The sequence below is a fragment of the Carcharodon carcharias genome, chromosome 18 (assembly GCF_017639515.1).
Source record: "Carcharodon carcharias isolate sCarCar2 chromosome 18, sCarCar2.pri, whole genome shotgun sequence".
Taxonomy (NCBI): Eukaryota; Metazoa; Chordata; class Chondrichthyes; order Lamniformes; family Lamnidae; genus Carcharodon; species Carcharodon carcharias.
In genome coordinates this window covers 84,442,325-84,463,301 of record NC_054484.1, presented here as the reverse complement: position 1 = coordinate 84,463,301, position 20,977 = coordinate 84,442,325, and the positions used below count along the sequence as shown (strand labels likewise).

Sequence of the window (20,977 nt, the reverse complement as noted above, 5' to 3'; positions counted from 1 at the left end):
AAGGTTAACAAGAGGCAGCACATACAGCATGCTGAAACAAGGATGCTGCTTCATTAAAAAGGCAACTTTTAAAAATATATTCTACAGACACATTACATTGATTAACGAATAGCAAATCACCAACAGCTAGGATTGCTTAAGCAGTTAATGGCTACATTCACATATCAAAAACATTGATGAAAAAGTACAATGTGTTTGAATGGCAAAAGGAAGACTGAGGAAGGGGGAACGATATCTTAACATCCTTTAGCATAGCAGGACCGCATCATTACCACTTACAAATAGTCTTACCTCAAATCGCTTGTCAATTCAAGATGAGATAAAGACGAGAAACTCCATACTTACCTCCCAGAGACAAAGAAAATCAATCTAACAAACAGAGAACACCTCAAATAGAAAGCTGCTCTGTTAGAATAGCTGAAGAGAAGAGATGGGCTTTGGGTTTATAGATTCTCCCTTAAGTCAACACAAAGTGTTAACCCATCTATTCTCTTCACACACAAAGGGAACAATCTGGAAACACACAAAATACACACAGATCTACCGGGAACTATGGAGAAAAATGACCTGTACAGTTGAATACAAATACTAACCTGTCTTCCCCCTCTATAAATGCATGTGTATTGCCAGCATGTCCTGTTTTTGCATTAGCCCTCCAGATCAGTTATAGTAAACAGATAGCTACACACAAAGGCCCAATTTCAAATACACAAAAGCTTTAAGTTATGGAAAAAGAACAAAAATGAGAAATGAGTTTTGGCATTCCGTATGGATTTTTGAAATATACATGTTATACTGGTTACAGTTTCCTTAAAGCCTCTGTCTCAACTTTTAAAGGTAAAATTATACTAATTTTTAAAGAAAGTTCCCAACCAGATTTCCATCCTTCAATATATCCATTTCGATGGATGTAGTCGATATGGATTTTAAGGAAGTGCTTGACACATAGAAAGCTGGTTAATTGAGGATCATGAAATAGGAAGGTTTGTGATAGCTTAGATAATGGCTGAAGGACAGAAAACAGCAAATCATGGTAAATGATTGTCTTTCAGGCTGGATAGTAGTCAGTGGTGTTTCCCCAATGGTCAGTGCTAAAACCACAGCTTTTTTTTATATAAATGACTTGGATACTGAAATTCAGGAAAAAATTGCAAAATTTGCTGATGATACCAAACTTGGAGTTGTGGCAATCAGTGAGGGTGATACATATACAGGCTAGCAGAATAGGCAGGCAAGTGGCAGATGGAATTTAATACAAAGAAATGTGTATGTATTTTGGCAAAAGGGATGGGGAGAGACAATGTAGATTCAATGGTACAGTTCTAAAGACTGTACACGAACAGGCACCTGGGGGTGCGTGTGCATCGATCTTTGAAGGTGGTATGACATAGTGAGCAAGTAGTTAAAAAAGCAGAGGGATCTTGGGCTTCATTAATAGAGGCATTGAATACAAAAGCAGGGAAGTTATGCTGAACCTGTGTAAAGCTCTGGTTACGTTACAATTAGAGTAGTGTGTCCAAGTCTGGTCACCACACTTTAGCAAGGAGGCTAGGGTGCTTAAGAGGGTGCAGAGCAGGTGTACCAGAATGGATCCGGGGAAGGCCGAGAGAAAGGGTGTGGAAGGGAGGGAGAGATAGTAGCCCAAAGAGGGGGCGGGCAAGCGAGCAAGAAATATAAAGCTTTGAAAGGTTCTTTGAATATTTATACATACATAGAATCAGAGAAAGCTTACGACACAGAGGCGCCACTCGGCCCATCATGTCTGTACCAGTGGAGAAACAAGTCACCCAGCCTAATCCCACTTTCTAGCATTTGGTCTGTAGCCCTCCAGGTTACAGCACGAGGTACATATCCAGACACCTTTTAAATGAGTTGAGGGTTTCGGGCAGTGAGTTCCTGCCCTCTACCACCCTCTGGGTGAAAAAGTCTTTCCTCATCTCCTCTCTAATCCTTTTACCAATCACTTTAAATCCATGCCCCTTAGAAATTGATCCCTCTGCTCAAGTAAATAGGCCCTTCCCATCCACTGTATCCAGGTCCTCCACAATTTTGTACATCTTAATCATTGCTTGGTTAAAAATGCTATTGATGCAACTTCATTAAAAGTGCATTTCCTTTTATTAATGTACAATATTCCTGATATATATTTCAATAGTCCTGGAACACCCTCCCTAACAGCACTGTGGGTGTACCTACATCACAGACTGCAGCGGTTCAAGAAAGTGGCTCACCACCACCTTCTGAAGAGCAATTAGGGTTGGGCAATAAATGCTGGCCTAGCCAGCAATGCCCACATCCCATAAAATGTTGGGATAAGGGTTTCAAGTTGCAGATGTATTGGTGGCTGTATAAATGGCTATTGTTCAATGTGTGTTTCTCTGTTGGAGGCCTGTGTCTGTGCTGTTTTAAAATAATCTGTTTCACAGATTAATGATCCAAAACAGAACAATCAGCCACTGTCTACTGCATCACACCTTTGTCTGGCTCAGTGAAAAAATTATTCACAAGCTTCAGTTTTCACTTGTAAAGTGCTGCAGAACTAGAAACATTAAAAAAGACTTGCATTTATATAGTACCTTTGCATACTGACTGGACATCCCAAAGCATTTTACAGCTAACAAAGTGCTTTTGTTGTGTTGTCACTGTTGTAAAATAGGATTAGCAACACTTACCACACCAAAGTTTTCACAGACAATTTTTTAAGCATGAATATCAGCACCATTACTGATCAAAGACACACTGCAATTCCTTTTCATTTAAGAATAGCCTCTACTCTCAAAGTTTCCTTAAAGGTGCTGGACCTCAGAATTCGATTTTGCTATTCTAAGATGTCACTTTAAATCAGCTGCATTCTGATTTTCCCTTCTGCTCCAGCGCTGAAATGGCGTTTGAAACTGGAACCTTGTGATTCAGAGGCATCAGTGCTACTCACTGAGTCACACCTGACACTTACTGTGGAAAAGGGTTTAGAAATTATTCACAGGAGATTGAATTAATGTGAAGCTACGATTAACCAATTTGATCAAGTCATGGGATTGATTGAGAAGGCTCTGGTCTATAATTGAGGTTAAGGTAGGCTCTCATTAACTCTGGTCTAAAACTGAGGTTAAGGCAGGCTCTGTCAACTCTGGTCTATAACTGAGGCAGGCTCTGTCTTTAACTCCACACTATTCATTGGTAAGGCAATATGTGCAATACTATTTTGATTGTCATGCCTCCAAAAGAACGTCACAGCATCGACAGGTGGCATAGTCAACACGAACGATTGCAACAAAATAAAATAGGACATTATTAAACTTACAGAATGTTGTGGAAGACGCAAACGTATTTCACTAGAAACAAGTGAGAAGGGGTGCATTTTCATAGGAGTAATAGAGAGGCCACAAATTCTTAAACACTAAGAACTTAAATGGAAGCTGCTGTTGACGAACTGGGCCCATCAATTTCCTCTTTACCTCTCTTGACTGTCATAGAACAAAGAGCAAAGAACAAAGAAAAGTACAGCACAGGAAGAGGCCCTTCGGCCCTCCAAACCTGCACTGATCATATTGCCCGTCAACTAAAACATTTTGCACTTCCAGGGTCCGTATCCCTCTATTCCCATCCCATTCATGTCAAGCTGCCTCTTAAACATCACTTTCGTACTTGCTTCCACCACCTCCTCTGGCAGCGAATTCCAGACACTCACTACCCTCTGCGTAAAAAACTTGCCCCCCACATCTCCTCTATAGTTTTCTCCTCTCACCTTAAATCTATGTCCCCTCGTAATTGATTCTTCCACCCTGGGAAAAAGCTTCTATCTACTCTGTCCACGCCACTCAGAATTTTGTAAACTTCTATCAAGTCGCCCTCCCAATCTCTGTCGTTCTAGTGAGAACAATCCGAGTTTCTCCAACCTCTCCTCATAGCTAATAACCTCCAGACCAGGCAGCATCCTGGTAAACCTCCACTGCACCCTCTCCAACGCCTCCATATCCTTCTGGTAACGTGGCGACCAGAATTGCATGCAATATTCCAAGTGTGGCCTAACCAAGGTTCTATATAGCTGCAGCATGACTTCCCAGCTTTTATACTCAATACCCCTGTCAAGGAAAGCAAGCATGCCATATGACTACCTGATCCATCTGCGTTGCCACTTTCAGTGACCTGTGGACCTGTACACCCACATCCCTCTGCCTGTCAATGCACTTAAGGGTTCTGCCATTTACTGTATAACTCCTGCCTGTATTAGACCTTCCAAAATGCATTACCTCGCATTTGTCCGGATTAAACTCCATCTGTCATTTCTCCACCGAAGTCTCCAACTGATCTATATCCCGTTGTATCCTCTAACAATCCTCTTAACTATCTGCAACTCCTCCAACTTAAGTGTCGTCTGCAAACTTACTAATTAGCCCCGTTACATTTTCCTCTAAATCATTTACGTATACTACAAACAGCAAAGGTCCCAGCACTGATCCCTGCGGAACACCACTAGTCACAGCTCTCCATTCAGAAAAGCACCCTTCCACTGCTACCCTCTGTCTTCTATGACCAAGCCAATTCTGTATCCATCCTGCCAGCTCACTTCTGATCCCATGCGACTTTACCTTTTGTGCCAGTTTGCCATGAGGGACCTTGTCAAAGGCCTTACTGAAATCCATGTATATAACATCCACTGCCCTGCCATCGTCAATCATCTTTGTCACTTCCTCGAAAAACTTGATCAAGTTAGTGAGACACGACCTCCGCTTCACAAAACCATGCTGCCTATCACTAATACGCCCATTTGCTTCCAAATGGTAGTAAATCCTGTCACGAAGAATCTTCTCCAATAATTTCCTTACCACTGACGTAAGGCTCACTGGCCTGTAATTTCCTGGATTATCCCTGCTACCCTTCTTAAACAATGGAACAACATTGGCCATTCTCCAGTCCTCTGGGACCTCACCCAGTGAGGATACAAAGATTTCTGTCAAGGCCCCAGCAATCTCCTCCCTTGCCTCCCTCAGTGCTCTGGGGTAGATCCCATCTGGCCCTGGGGACTTTTCCACCTTAATATTCTTCAAAATGCCTAACACCTCTTTTTTGATCTCAACATGATCCAGGCTATCTACACACTCTTCCCTAGACAAATCGACCACTAAGTCCTCTTTGGTGAATACTGATGAGAAGTACTCATTCAGTATCTCTCCCATTTCTTCTGGCTCCACACACACATTCCCACCTCTGTCTCTGAGTGGGCCTACCCTTTCCCTGGCTACCCTCTTGCTTTTTACATATGTATAAAAGACCTTGGGATTTTCCTTAATCCTAGTTGCTAGTGACTTTTCATGATCCCTTTTAGCCCTCTTGACTCCTTGCTTAAGTTTCTTCCTACTTTCTGTATTCTCCACGGGCTTCATCTGTTCCCAGCCTTCTAGCCCTTATGAATGCTTCCCTTTTCTTTTTGACTAATCTCACAATATCCTTCGTTATCCAAGGTTCCTGAAACTTGCCATGCTTATTCTTCACCCTAGCAGGTCCTGAATTCTTATCAACTGACGTTTGAAAGCCGCCCACATGTCAGTTGTTGATTTGCCCTCAAAACATCCGCCTCCAGTCGATTCCTCAGTTCCTGCCTAATATTGTTATAATTAGCCTTCCCCCAATTAAGCACCTTAACCTGAGGACTCCTGTTATCCTTATCCACCAGTACCTTGAAACTTACTGAATTATGGTCACTTTTCCCAAAATACTCCCCTACTGAAACTTCGACCACCTGGTCGGGTTCATTCCCTAATACCAGGTCCAGTATTGCCCTTTCCCTAGTTGGACTATCCAGATATTGTCTCAGGAAGCACTCCTGGATGCACCTTACAAATTCTGCACCATCCAAACCCCTAGCACTAAGTGATTTCCAGTCAATATAGAGAAAGTTAAAATCACCCACCACAACAACACTACTGCTTTTACATCATTCCAAAATCTGCCTACATAACTGTTCCTCAATCTCCCGCTGGCAATTGGGAGGCCTATAGTAAACCCCCAACATTGTGACTGCACCCTTCCTATTCCGGAGCTCTATCCATATTGCCTAGCTGCATGAGCCCACCGAGATGTCCTCCTGTCGTACAGCTGTGATAGTCTCCTTAACCAGCAGTGCAACTCCCCCACCTCTTCTACATCCCTCTCTATCCCGCCTGAAACATCTAAATCCTAGAACGTTTATCTGCCAATCCTGTCCATCCTTCAACTAAGTCTCTGTTATAGCAATAACATCACAGTCCCAAGTACTAATTCAAGTTCTAAGCTCATCTTCCTTGTCTGTTATACTTCTCGCATTGAAACAAATGCATTTCAGACGCCAGTCCCACTGTGTTTAGTAATTTCTCCCTGCCTGCCCTTCCTCTTAGTCCTACTAGCCATATTCACTAGTTCCCAGTCATTTATTTCACCTGCTGACCTATTGCTCTGGTTCCCACCTCCCTGCCATACTAGATTAAACCCTCCCGAGTGACACTAGCAAACCTCACAGCCAGCATATTGGTGCCCCTCCAGTTTAGATGCAACTCGTCCTTCTTGTACAGGTCCCATCTGCCCCGGAAGAGATCCCAATGATCCAGATATCGGAAACCCTCCCTCCTACACCATCTGTTCAGCTGCACTATCTTCCTATTTCTAGCCTCACTGGCATGTGGTACAGGAGTAATCCTGAGATTACAACCCTAGAGGTCCTGTTTTCTTTAACTTACTGCCTAACTCCCTGAACTCCCACTGCAGGACCTCGTCAGTCTTCCTGCCTTTGTCGTTAGTACCAATTTGTACCACGACGTCTGACTGTTCTCCCTCCCCCTTCAGAATGTCCCGTACCCTATCAGAGACATCCTGGACCCTGGCACCAGGGAGGCAACATACCATCTCTGCCCCCCCCCCCCCACCAGCTGAACAACAGATAGCCGTGGTGCCACTGCTCTAGCTACTCCTGTTGTTTTCCCCTGATAGGCCATCCCCCCCAACAGTATCCAAAACGGTATACCTGTTAAAGAGGGGAACAGCCACAGGGGATTTCTGCACTGACTGCCTGCCCTTTCTAGCGGTCACCCAACTATCTGTCTGTACCTTGGGTGTGACCACGTCTCCAAAACTCCTGTCAATGACTCTTTCTGCCACCTGAATGCTCCTAAGTGCATCCAGCTGCTGCTCCAACCGATCCATGTGGTCTATGAGGAGCTGCAATTGGGTACCCTCTTTTCATTTCTGCCCTCAAATGCCTACCTCAATCTCCCTGCTCTCTTACAGCCATTCCAGGCTTGACTCCCTCTTAGATAAGTCTAAGCTTCCCTCTGTGCCTCTCTTGGCATCCACCAAAGAGCTCATCAAAGCACTTGGCACTGCTTCCCTAAGGGCAGTAAGCCCAACTAACCCATCCCACACTCTCATCAACCTTCCCCTCCAGGCCCCCACTGGAGGCTAACTTTGCCAATTTTCTTTCTATTCAACTTGTCCCTCCCACTGCTGACCCTGTGGACTCTGCCAGCAGATCACTCCCACTACCCCTCTTCACATCTCTCTCCAGAATTTATCCACATTTCTCCTTAATGAAGTTTCCCTGCCTGGCTATATCCTCCACCATTTACCTTTGGTCTCTTCCTTAATCTTCTGGCACTTCCACCTCTTTTGAGCATCTCACCTTGTTCCATCCCCCTCACCTCTCATTTAAATCATCATTCACTACCAGCATTCCAAATAAGCTAAAAGTATTCTCACTGAGGTACTGTCACTGCTTTCCTCCCTCAGCCTCTGCGCACTGAACGACATCACATCCTCAGTGATCTAAAACTCCATCACAACTGGTTATGCTCTCTTTCCTCTCTGAGTTCATTGCCCTCTTCTTCTCTTCCTCCATGTAAACTCCCTAACTCGTATTCACGGTCACTCCTTGACTCTCAGATGGCCTTGCTACTCCTGTTGTGCCAATCACAGGTAAACCCGTTTCTAATATTTTTTTGTATTGCTGTGCACCCACTCTTATCCGTCCCCCTCCCAACCCTACTTCCTTCTGTAACTACGCCTAGTAAAATCTCTCTCCCAATTCACTCAACTGTACTTCAAATATCTAGCCTTTGGCCCTCCATTCTCTACATTTCTGCAGCTAATCTTCACTTCTGATGCCCTAATCCCAATTAAAAACAGAACTCTCTCTCTCACCTGGGCCATTGCCTCCCACATCAGATATTATCAGGAGCTGCTCCTGTCTGTTAAAACTGACTCACTATTTCAGGATCATCCTGGAATGCAAAGATAACTCCTGGCTTCTTTATTAAAATCTGTCTCTTAAACGCCTCTCCCCATCTTCCCCTCCCCTCTCACCTTTCTCTTCATCACTAAGACTGAGACCATCGAATCAGCAGCCTGTCACTTTTCTCCCTTCCACTAGCCCACCAGGACAAACTTCTTCTCCAGCTCCCCTGAACATATATTGTTTTCTACTCTCATATCTCCCCTCACGCCTCCTCCAAACTCATCATGTCTAGCTAGGAGATCTGTCCTCTTAACCATATTCCCACTAAACTGTTGACCATCCAACATCCCCTACTGGCTCCCATGTTAGCTGAAAATGTTAACAGTTCTCTCCTCCTGTGCTGTCCCCACCCCTTCAAACCGGCTGTCATCAACATTCTCCTCAAAAAAAACCTTTGATTCCACCATCCTTGCAAACTCCCAACCCATCTCCAACCCCCCTTTCCTCGCCAAAGTCCTTGAAGGTGTAGTCACCTACCAAATCCGTGCCCATTTTTCCATAGCTTCCATGTTTGAATCACTCCAATCAGGTTTCCGCCTTGTCACAGGACTGAAACAGCTCGTATCAAAGTAACAAACAACATCACCTGTGATTGTGACAGGGTAAACTTCCCCTCCTCGTCCTGTTTGCAGCCTTTGAAACAGTTGGCCACACCATCCTCATCCAACCCCTGTCCTCTGTCGTCCATCTGGGTGGGACTGCTCTCACCTGGTTCCATTCAGAGAATTACCTGCAATAGTCTCACCTACTGCTGCCACACTCTTAGCTTGGATGAACCAGGCTGTTTGCAACCTTGGTATCATGTTTACACCCGAGATGAGATCCCTACCACTTATCATACCAGCACTAAGACCACTGATTACCACCTCCTTTTCATTCTCCGACTTCACCCTGCCACAGCTCATCTGCAGCTGAAACCCTTGTCCATGCTTTTGTTCCCTCAACACTTGACTATTTTGACACTCCCCTGGCCAGCCTCCCATGTTCTACCCTCAGTAAATTTGAAGTCCTTGTCCTAACTTGCACCAGATCCCACTCACCCATTACCTCTGTGCTCACTAATCTACACTGGCTCCCAGTCAAGCAAACTTCAACTTTTAAATTTTTTCCCACCCTTGATTTTAGGTCACTCCACAGTCTCACCGTCTCGATCTCTGCACTCTCCTCCTGCCCCACAACCCTCGGAGGTATCTCCGTTCATCTTATTCTGGCCTCTTGAGCATCCTTGATTTTCATCGCTCCACCACTGGTGGCCGTGGCTTCAGCTGATGGGTCCAAAACCTGGAACTCTCCCCCATAAACCTCTCCACTTCGCTTTCCTCATTTAAGACACAGCTTAAAACCTGCCTCTTTGACCAAGCTTTTGCCATCAGTCCTAATATCTCCTTATGTGGCTCGATGTCAAGTTTTGCTCTATAATGTTCTTGTAAAATGCATTGGCCAATTTTCACTAAAAGCAATAACAAAGGTTAACAAGGTCATAAAAAGGGCAAAAAAACATGGGTTCATATCTAAAGGAATAGAATTAGAAAGTTAAACTGGCACAGAGTCTTACGTTAGACCACATTTGAATAACTGTACACAATTCTGGTCTTGATCTTACAGAAAGGATATAGCGACACCGTGGAAGGTGCAATAAAGATCTACAAGAATTATGCTAGAAATGCCTGTTACATGAGTACCAGAAGAATCAGACTTTGCCTTAATGGGTTTTTTTTTTTTAGGTTTTCTGCCTTCTAGTGGCCCATCAAGCTACAGCTGAACACAAATTAAGTAGATGATTCATTGGGATAGCAGAATTCCACCACATTTGCCCCAACCACACCTATTTCTACTGCACAAAGCCAAAGCATCCCCCTGTAACCTCAACTTCAAAAGGTTATTTTTAGACCAGCTCATTAACAAAGCCGACATCTTAGCACAGTGATGACGGGATATCCTCTTCAGCACACTCGTAAGGCGGCGACTGAACATTTGAAATAATTAAACAGTAAAGTATGGGAAAAGTTTGTAAATCATTTTAAATATATACTCTGCCTACTCGTCTTGTGTACATTTTAATAAAAGAGAGAAAACCAAAGGTCTCTTTATAAAGAAGGAAGAAATATCCTAGAAAATTATTTATCTCCTATCATCAGTAATATCACAAACCTACGGAGTTGGATCTCACTTCCCAACTCTTCATTTTGATGATGTATTTTTTCCTCAACACTTGGACGAAATACCAAATGGTTTAAATTATATTTTAATCACAACTGCACAGCCTCACCTTAAGCACCAACATTCAAAGAGATGACAGGTCTTCTCAAATATCTAGAGTTGTGTGTAGCAGTTTCAGATCCTTGATTTTGATGCACCAATGTTACTTTATCATAATGTTAAACAGAAGATAGAATAGAGTTGTAAAAAAAAAGCCTGCTGCAAGTTAAGCTTTGCCTTTTCACAATGTTAGCTTCAAACAACAGGAGCAGCCACAAGGCACCAAGTCATTGCAATCATGCAAATTCCAATTAGGACCAACACCATCACCAACCTATTTTGCTTCAATGTGTGTTTTTATTTGCCCCCAATCTCTTCCTACCACATCAGGCAATTTAGCAATTAATGCCATGGAAATTCTGCAAACGTGCATCATTCATTATGCTCCCAAATTATACCCATGCCACTCAAATGGGAAAATAGTTACCAATGGTCTGGATGGGAAGCCAAAACAGGCCAATAGCCTAAGATTTCTTTCAATCATAAGATATCGTCAGCTGACAAACTTCCCCAGTCTTCGTTTTGGTTCTAAAACAAAAAATTAAGCAGCATGTGAGAATTATTGGTTTTCCTCCAGTGTTTCTCCGGAACAGGAGCATCGTTATCAACATGATAGGACAAAGGCACACAATTAAACATCATGCAGCACATTGAATCTTTACTTGCACAGTGGTCACAAACAGAAGCTGCTATTTCAAGTTAGTGCAAGGAGTACAGCAAGGACATGAAGTTGGGGAACGCAGCAATATAACAGCTGAAGTTCTACTGTATAAAGCCCTTAAGCAATTGCTTTATTCAAAGTTAAAATCTTGCACTATAATTGAAAATGACTGAATACAGTAATGTGCATTTATTTTGATATGGTGCATATAGCTTTGAAATTGTTAGTTCACTGAAGTTAGATTCTTATTTCATCATCTGTGTATGCTACAGGAATAATCTGAATCAAAATCTGGGCTCGAAAAAATTGCATCTCAACTCTGAGCACAAATAATTCTCAAATCAATAACTATTTGTGGACAGTCCCAAGTCAAGCATACAAATGACTGATGCATGATTGGGACAGGATCCATTACCGGGCACATTCAACCCTGCCAGCTAGAACTCTAGACCAAAAAAGTCACAAGGATTAAAATGGAATGTGGAGACTAACTTCTCTGTTTCATCAACTTGCTCTTACGCAGGCAGTAATCACCACATAATCAGAAAGTGCGAATTCATAGCTATTAAAATTATGAAAAGATTGGTCAATAATGTACAGATCCTTCTATGGAATTGGCAATAATGAAAATAAAAACTATTAGACTGGAGTTAACACAAGGTGAAAGTTATGCTGCTAAATATTTAATCTAAACCATGCAGAAGATCAGAAACTAACATTTTTGATATTGTACATTTCATTGCATTAAAAAAGAGGAAACACACATACAATAGGCTCATATGTATTGCATGCATCTGGCAAACATTACTAGAAGTATCAGCTTAATCATCTCTTACAATTAATCAATAGGATAATGGCACTTCATTACGATGTTAGTAGAATGCTCTCCAGGCAATATCAGTCTATAAATTGTACTAGCTCTAGCTTTTTGCAAGTCGTATTACAAGATAAAACATTAGCAAGAATCTATGACAGCTCCTCATCTCAGAGATGGAATCCGCCAACTCACAGGGAAATCAAACAGAAAAGCAACCAAACAGCTGAAACTCTTGAAAGAAAAGAATGACCTCTTACAGCTGAGAAATTGGTAGGTTCTATCAGGCAGCACAAACTGGATGTGGGAAGTAGAAAAAGTAGTAGTGCCATTCTGACATTGAAACTAAGGTGCAGAGATTCACTCTTCATCTAACTTCAAACAGTAGGGTCTATCCTTTTGGAGTAGGGAACTGGATTAAAAATAGGATTAAAAATTATAAAGCTAAAAATCCACACACCATACAACAGGATTCTTTCACACTCACCCCATTTTCCCCAAGACTGTACCTTTTGAATGTTTTTTCTGCCCTGCTATCCCTTTCCTTCCTTGGTGACCTGCCCTGGAACATCACTCATTCCCTGCTGCCTGTAAGCTGTCCACTTGTGCTACTGGAGCTGGAGAAGCCACTTCTGCCATTTTAACTTTTTGGGGGGTATTTCCTAATGATTCAAAAAGACTGATACTTAATAGGTCTAACTGAACCAATCAGAAAGCAGCCTGTACTACATATCTAGGCCTGGGCAGATTGAAGAGCCAAGGGTTCCTGGCACAGAAGTTCCCAATGTTACTCCGAAACTCAAAGGAAACAAGGCGACTCGAGCCAGGCAGTTGCAAACAATCACCACTCGATGTGGGCAATTGATCTGATTGCATATATTGGACCCTGCGGACTGCATCTTCTATGCTCTAGATAATAGCAAGAGGCGGATGCTCTTCAACTGCAGAATCATAGATACAATGGTTACAGAGAACAAGCACAGGCACAATGGGCCAATTAGCCTCCGCCTGTACCATAACCATTCTATGATTCTACAGCATGGCTATTAAAAATGTTTTTTTTTAAAAAATTAAGTTATTTTGTAAGTATGCAGAGAGAGGAAAATCAAACATTTTGCTAAAATGTAGCACCATTTTCAGAAAGTATCACAATTAATATACATTAGTTCTGCTCCACCAGTAAGTTGAATAGGACAAAATGTGAAAGCATACAATTAAAAAAAATCAATGCTGAAATTAATGTAATTCTGCTGGTGATTATGTCTTGGCAGCTCTTAGTACACTTTGAATAAAAAAGGCAGTTAATTTAACCAGAATAAACATTCAATGCAATGGTTCACACGTGCATGTTAGTATAAAAATAGATTGATAGGTATGATGGCAATTCTACAGAATTAAGATCATTAACTGGAATTCAAATATCTAAGTTAGGTTTTTCAAAATTACTACGCAAGAAAATGATGGAAATCTATTGTTAATCATTAGTATTACACCACTTGAAGCAAGTTAGACAACCCTCATCATAAAACTTTGCTCTTTGTGAACAACAAAAGCAGTTACTGTTTTAGGGGTATAGTCTGAATTTAGTTTTGTATACATCCCCTCAGCCTTATATCACAACAATGCTCCATCATGTTCCCTGGGGTAGTGATGAGATGCAGTCTGGCAGCTGTAAATCTCCATGTTGTGAATCACTGTTATCAACTGCACTGTTATAGGAAGTTACTGGAAGGGAGGTGAGTGGCTTACAACAAAGCCAGTGGGGGTTGGCTAGAGGCCTGTATCTGTAAAAGTGAGGAGGGATTCTCTCAGCTCAATCTCAGGGCAAGCCAGGAAAAAGGTAGTGAGAGAAAGAATTGCATCGAATCTCATGCTCTTCTTCCCTTTCTCTTTCTTTTCTTGCCTTCTCTCTCTCTAAATTTAATCACAGCCCAAAGACTATGCACACACTGTTTGTATGCTCATACTCTCAGTGAATGGATTTGTGGTACCACAGTACTTGATGCAGCTCACCTCAACTTATCCCTCTTAAAAACATACAGGAATCAATGTGCGTAGAGCATAGCTTGGAGAAAATTGACTTTATATGGTCACTGACTGCACCAGTTCAAGTTAATTAAAAACTATAATTGGTTCAGAAGCCAGGCAACGAGACCGAGAAGAGGTGACCTGTAAACCTCATTGTTGCCCAAGACAAGGACCAACCATTGACCTTCTTGGTGTATCACACACTGCAACACCAGGGCAGTGTGTTTATTCACCAAGTTGTTCTTCAACACATCGAATTTGGTCTTATCTTTTGTTTCTTTCATCATTTCTCTCACCTCTGAGCTGCCCTTGGAATTATTGACAGTGGTTGAAATGTCAACTGAAGCATATTGATTGATAGCCAGCTAACAAACTTCTGCCTTGAGTTTATTCCAAGTCAGACCACAAGATGGCAGTTATTATAAAACTATCCACTGCATCGGTCCTGATGCACGTGCACACAAGCTTTCAGTTCATTGAGATTGATATCTGTGATTACATTTTTTCGAGCCCTGTAATTTACAGTAAACAGTAAATGCAATTAGGCTTGCGTTAAAAGCACTGGTTATTCATCTATTCTAGGGATTGTGTTTGTTAAGGAATATGAGAGATAAGAAACTACATATTAAGTTTATCTGTTAGGACAGGACAGGACAGTTCGACATATTGAAGCCCACAATTGTTTTTTGGTTAGATAACAGATTCTGAAACTCAAGGGAATTCATTACATTTGATCCACTGATCTAGTCCAGTCAAATGAACCCAGTGCTAATGCAAATGGTGACAGGATAAGATACCTCAAATTAAAATGACAATGTTCACTTTACTGCCTAAACTCTTCCCCCCATACATTAATTCCTTCAACTTCTCACATCATAATTCCTATAAAAACAGATAAATGTTCCTATATTTGGGCAGCTACAGTGCAATATGCCCATTATCACTTCACGCTCACCTGTGTGTAACCTATACATCTGATTTTTATACACTACATCAATAATTGGCAGTTTGGGATTGTTGGATTGAGAGCTTGTACATACATTCTGGTTTTCCCACCTGTATAAAAACTAGGATCAAACTGGAGGCTTATATACTTTCAAAGTACACCATACATTTCTGGAAATTACCTTACTGTTAAAAAAACAAATTCACAAATTTAAAAATAATCACTTTAAATGGGAATATTTATAACATGAAGTGGTTCTTATAATAGAAATCTGAAAATAAATAGTTGTGTGGATGAAGTACTTACCAGCCACAGTGAACGAGTAAGACTCTTATTTTGATGCAAGACACATGCATATTAAAACGTCCAAAGTATTGTCAAAACTTATCACATCTGGTAAAGCGGGGGAGGTATGCCAGTGTACAGATACAGTGTGCACTGAGTGACAATCCAGGTACCCTACACAGCAGCTTCCTCGGCTTGGGTTAAGACAGCAGATGAAGTAACCTACATAGGCAAAGGCCACTCTTATGCACATCCAGCACACTGACTAGAGGCACATGAATAGGCCACCTTATGAATAATGGCATGTTAGCATACATGTATGTGTGCATGAAGGCAGGAGAAATGCAGGGAGAGAAGAGAAAGAAAAAAGGGATATGGGAACTATTTCAATGATACAGGAACATCAAAATAGTAAACTGTCATTTTGTTTCTAACTATGCAGTACCCTAACATACGGCAATAGGCAGCAGAGATGATAATGGGTGGAGCATGGATCAGACTCTCCAGAAGTGATTACCAGACTTACATTAAAATATTCTATCACAGAAGGCATTCAACATGAAACATTACAGATTTCAAATGCCTATTCAGAATAAATTCCAGTTAAAATGCTCAGGACAAGCCACAGAAATGGCACACACAGTTTAATATGCAAGATAACAATTGTGCAGAAAAAATTCGATGAACTTCTGGTACAGAAAGCTGTTCCATGCAACCTCGGTAGTCAAGTATCTTTGCATTACCAAAGTGCAGAGTGTCAGGAAAGGGAAAAGCCAAGAGGGGTTTCCAACAGAAGACCTTAAAAGAAGCTTTTTTAAAATTCTTTCATGATAAGTGGGCGCTATTGACAAGACCAACATTTATTGCCCATCCTTAATTGCCCTTGAGAAGGTGGCGGTGAACCACTTTCTTGAACCACTGCTACCTTTGTGGTGGTGGTACACCCACAGTGTTGTTCGAAAGGAAAACAGTTCAGTCTCTGGTCAATGGTAACCCCCAGGATGTTGATGGTGGGGGATTCAGTGATGGTAATGCTATTGAATGTCAAGGAGCAATGATTGGATTCTCTCTTGCTGGAGATGGTCATTGCCTGGCACTTGTGTGGTGCGAATGTTACTTGCCTCCTGTCAGCCCAAGCCTGGATATTGTCCAGGTCTTGCTGCATTTGGACATGGACTGCTTCAGTATCTGAGGAGTCATGAATGGTGCTGAACATTGTGCAATCATCAGCAAACATCCCCACTTCTGACCATATGATGGAAGGGAGGTCAGTGATGAAGCAACTACAGACTGTTGGGAGCTTGGCCCAAATAGCCAAGTGGTTATGGTACTGGGTTTGTAACCCCAAGATCAAGAGTTCAAATCTCACAATGGCAAAAACTATGAAACTATGTAACTTCATCTGTATAAACAGATGGAAACGGGTTTGTACTCGAAAGAGTTACAGACTATTGGGCCTAGGATACTAACCTGAGGAACTCTTGCGTGATGTCCTGGAACAACCGCAACCATCTTCCTTTGCACCAGGTATGACTCCAACCAGCAGAGTGTTTTCCCTCTTATTCCCATTGACTTCAGTTTTGCTAGGCTCCTTGAAGCCACACTCGATCAAGTGCTACCTTGATGTCAAGGGCAGTCACTCTCACCTCATCTCTTGAATTCAGCTCGTTTGTCCATGTTTGAACCAAGGCTGTAATGAGGTCAGAAGCTGAGTGGCCTTGGTGGAACCCAAACTGAGTGCCAGTGAGCAGGTTATTTGCTAAGCAAGTGCCGCTTGATAGCACTGTTGATGACCTCTCCCATTACTTCACTGTTATCGAGAGAAGACTGATGGGACGGTAATTGACTGGGTTGCATTTGTCCTGCTTTGTGTGTGCAGGACATACCTGGGCAATTTTTCCACATTGCCGGATAGATGCCAGTGCTGTAGCTGTACTGGAACAGCTTGGCTAGGGGCACGGCAAGTTCTTGAGCACAAGTGTTCAGTACTATTGCCGGAATATTTTGTCAGGGCCCATAGCCTTTGCAATATCCAGTGCCACTTTTTTGCTATCACGTGGAGTGAATCGAATTGGCTGAAGACTGTATTTGGACATGGACTGCTTCAGTATCTAAGGAATCATGAATGGTATTGAACATTGAACTAGAGAAAGAGAAGCTAAACTAATTTCTATTATTAGGCACTACTTGTCCCATGAAAGGCTACCAATTATCACATTTTGTGGATACAGGTAGTGTTTTGCACACTCTCAGGACATCCCAAAGCACTTTACAGCCAATTAAACACCTCCTGAAGGGCATTCACTGTTGTAACGTAGGAAAGGTGACAGCCAATTTTGTGCACTACAAGCTCCCACAAATTGCAATGTGATAATGCCCATTTAATCTATTCTTCTTGGTGCTGTTGGCTGAGGGATAAATACTGCCCAGGACAGTGGGGAAACTCCTCTGCTCTTCTTCCAAGTAGTGACATGGGGTCTTCTATGTCCACCTGAGATGAGGCATTGGCTTAATATCTCATCCAAAAAGGCAACATTTCCAACAGTACAGCGTTCCATCAGTACTGCACTGTCAGCCTAGGTATTCCCTCGAGTGGGAATAAGGTATGGAGACTGCGTTATAAACAGAGTGAACAATATCATTATTGATATGCATCAAGCCAATGAAGACATGTTACTAAGTTGGCAGCTGTCTGAAGGATCCCAGGAAGATGCTGCAGTTGTAAGGAACAGGAATACCAATTTATCATGACCTCGTGTGCGCATGCTCCGAGGAAGCTGTATATCTATTTCAGCACTTGCTAATAAGAGGTCTGCTTCTTAATGAGGTAGCAATGCCAACACCTTGATAATAGCTTTAGATGTCTTGATGGCAGTTAGCAGAAGATTGAGAATGTTACAAGGAAGCTAACATGCTTTGAAGCCAAATGAACAAATGGATAACAGTTTGCTGTGATTGGTATAGTGGAGCAATACCCAATCATGATGGTTTCCATAAGCTTCTGCAAGTCTACTTGTTAGAATATTAGTGTGTAGATAATAATCTGACTTGGATCTGACTGATGACCAAGGAAACGGCTTATTCCTTGGATAGAAGTTTACCAACCTGATCTCTATGGATCAGTGGAAACAAAAGGGTTGGCATTTCTATAGCACCTTTCACATCCTCTGGACATCCTTTACAGCCTATTTTTCCCAGCAAGGTCCCACAAACAGTACTGTGATCCATGATCAGTTATATTTTTAACATAAAGGGATGGTGATTGAGGGATAAGTATTGGTCAGGAGCCTGGGAGATCTCTACTTTGCTTCTTTGAATAACATAACAGAACCTTCGCAACCGTTGGAGAAGATCAGAGATCCAAAAAAGATCAATAAGGACAATGGGCAGAGGGCTGGATAGGATGGGATAGGATACCATCTGCAGAGCTTTGAGCAAGTTAGACATTACATAGTGTAGAAACCGGGAAGCAAGTAAGAAGATTTGGGGAAAAGTTAACAAAACTAAAATAGGAGATGAAGGTTTCACTTGTGCTAAGGTAGTGGTATAAACATAAAAAGTTGTAGAGGTAGAATAAATTATGGCCATGGAGTTTGAAGCTCAGGCCAGGGTGAAACAGGACACAGATTGTGCACCATCAAGTTCAGTCTGAAAAAGCAGACACTGAGGAGCGATGAGACATTTTCATCCATTCATCTTCACATCGCTTCTCCTGGTGAGTGTCGTGGTGGCTGACTAGGCTTCCCTTTCCTCAGCCAGAGATTCCAGCTCCTCTTGGGGGATTCCCAGGCCAGCCGAGAGATGTATTCCCTCCAGCGTGTCGTGGGTCGGCCTCGAGGTCTCTGACCAGTGGGCCGTGCCTGGTACAACTCCAGCAGGAGCCTACCGGAGGGCATCCTTATCAGATGCCCAACCCACTTCTCAACTGGCCCCTCTCGATCCGGAGGAGCAGTGACTCTATTCTGAAGCTCTCCGGGATTGCCGACCTCTTCACCCTGTCCCAAAGAGTATGCTCAGCAACCCTGCGGAGAAATCTCATTTCCGTCACTTGTACCCACATCTTATCCTTACGGTCATCACCCACAGGCCGTGACCATAGGTGAAGATGGGGATGTGGATCAACCTGTAAACCGAGAGCTTCATCCTAAAACTCAGCTCCCGCTTCACCACCACAGACCTGTAGAGCGCTCACACAACTGCAGCCGCCACACATATCCATTGGTCAATCATCTGCTAACCCCTGCCTTCACTCGCGTTCAAGATCCCGAGATACTTGAACTCCTCCACTAAGGGAAGCTGCTCCCCCCTACCTGGGGAGAATAACCCACTCTTTTCGGGAGAGAACCAGGACCTTAGGACTGGAGGTGCTGAGCTGCATCCCAGCCGCATCACCCTCAGCAATGAAACATTCCAGTGCGCGCTGGAGATCACAGTCGGATGAAGCAAGAAGCACAACATCATCTGCAAACAGCAGCGAAGCCACCCTCAAACCGGATACTCTCCGTACCTCAGTTGTGCCTTGATATCCTGTCCATGAAAATCATGAACAGGAATGAAGACGAGATGCACCATTGGCAGAGTCCAACACCCACCTTGAATGAATTTGACTTAACGCCGAGAATACGGACACAACTCTCACTCCGCCAACAGAGGGGCCTGACAGAACAGAGAAGTAGTACCAGCACCTCATATTCCCACAGCATCTCCAACAAAATATCCCAAGGAACGTGCTCGCATGCCTTCTCCAGGTCTACAAAACAGAGGTGGGCCAGACTAGCAAACTCCCATGAATCCGCAAATATCCGTGAGAGGGCAAAGAGCTGATCCACTGTTCCACGGCAAGAGTGGAATCCACATTGTTCCTCCCGAATCTGAGGTTTGATTGACGGACTAAGTCTCCTCTCCAGCACTCTGGCATTGGCTTTCCCAGGGAAGTTGAGGAGTGTGATCCCTCTATAATTGTAACACACCCTCTGGTCCCCTTTCTTAAAGATGGGGACCAACACCACAGTTTGCCAATCCAGCGGTACTGTCCCCGCCTTCCATGCAACACTGAAGAAGCTGTTGACCACAACACCCCAGCACTGTCCAGCACCTTCAATATCACTATGATGCCATCTGATAATCAGTCTCCATGGCCTTCTCCAAACTCCTCCCAAGCCGGAGCTTCAACAGCCGCTGCTGTAGCCATCCTGGCCAGCCAGTACCTCTCAACCAAATGAGGAGACCAATTTACGAGAATTGCCCAGAAAGCCTCCTTCTTTGATTTGACAGCCTCCCTCACCACTGTTGTCCACCAACAGGTCCTAGGATTGCCGCCATGACAGGCACCGGCCACCTTCAAGCCATAGCTTTTCATGGCCACCTCAATGATTGAAGTCTTGAACGTGGACCATTCAGACTCGATGTCCTTAACCTCACCCAGGATACAAGAGGAATTCTTCCGGAGATGGGAGTTGAAATCACTTTGTGCAGAAATGTCCACCAGACATTCCCAGGTGACCCTCACAGCTCATTTGAGCCTCCCATGACTGTCCAGCCCACGTCCCGTGTGCCGAATCCAACTCACCACCAAATGGTGATCAGTTGACAGCTCTGTCCCTCTTTTCACCCAAGTGTCCAAAACATATGGCCTCAGGTCCAATGACACAACTATAAAGTCAATCACCGACCTTCGACCCAAGGTGCTCTGGTACCAGGTACACTTATGAGCATCGTGTT

General features: G+C 43.1%; 1 protein-coding gene across 2 annotated transcripts in view; it reads right to left on the bottom strand.

Moving 5' to 3' along the window:
* LOC121290376 (AP-1 complex subunit sigma-2) overlaps positions 1-20,977 on the bottom strand; it is a 49,420-nt gene that overhangs the window by 9,925 nt on the left and 18,518 nt on the right. The window contains exon 5 of one of the 2 annotated variants that reach the window (XR_005945789.1): positions 10,950-11,050. The exons of the other annotated variant lie outside the window; for it this stretch is intronic. The gene's annotated coding sequence lies outside the window, so the exon portion shown is untranslated. The remainder of the gene's footprint in view (positions 1-10,949; positions 11,051-20,977) is intronic. 2 annotated transcript variants of the gene reach the window in all.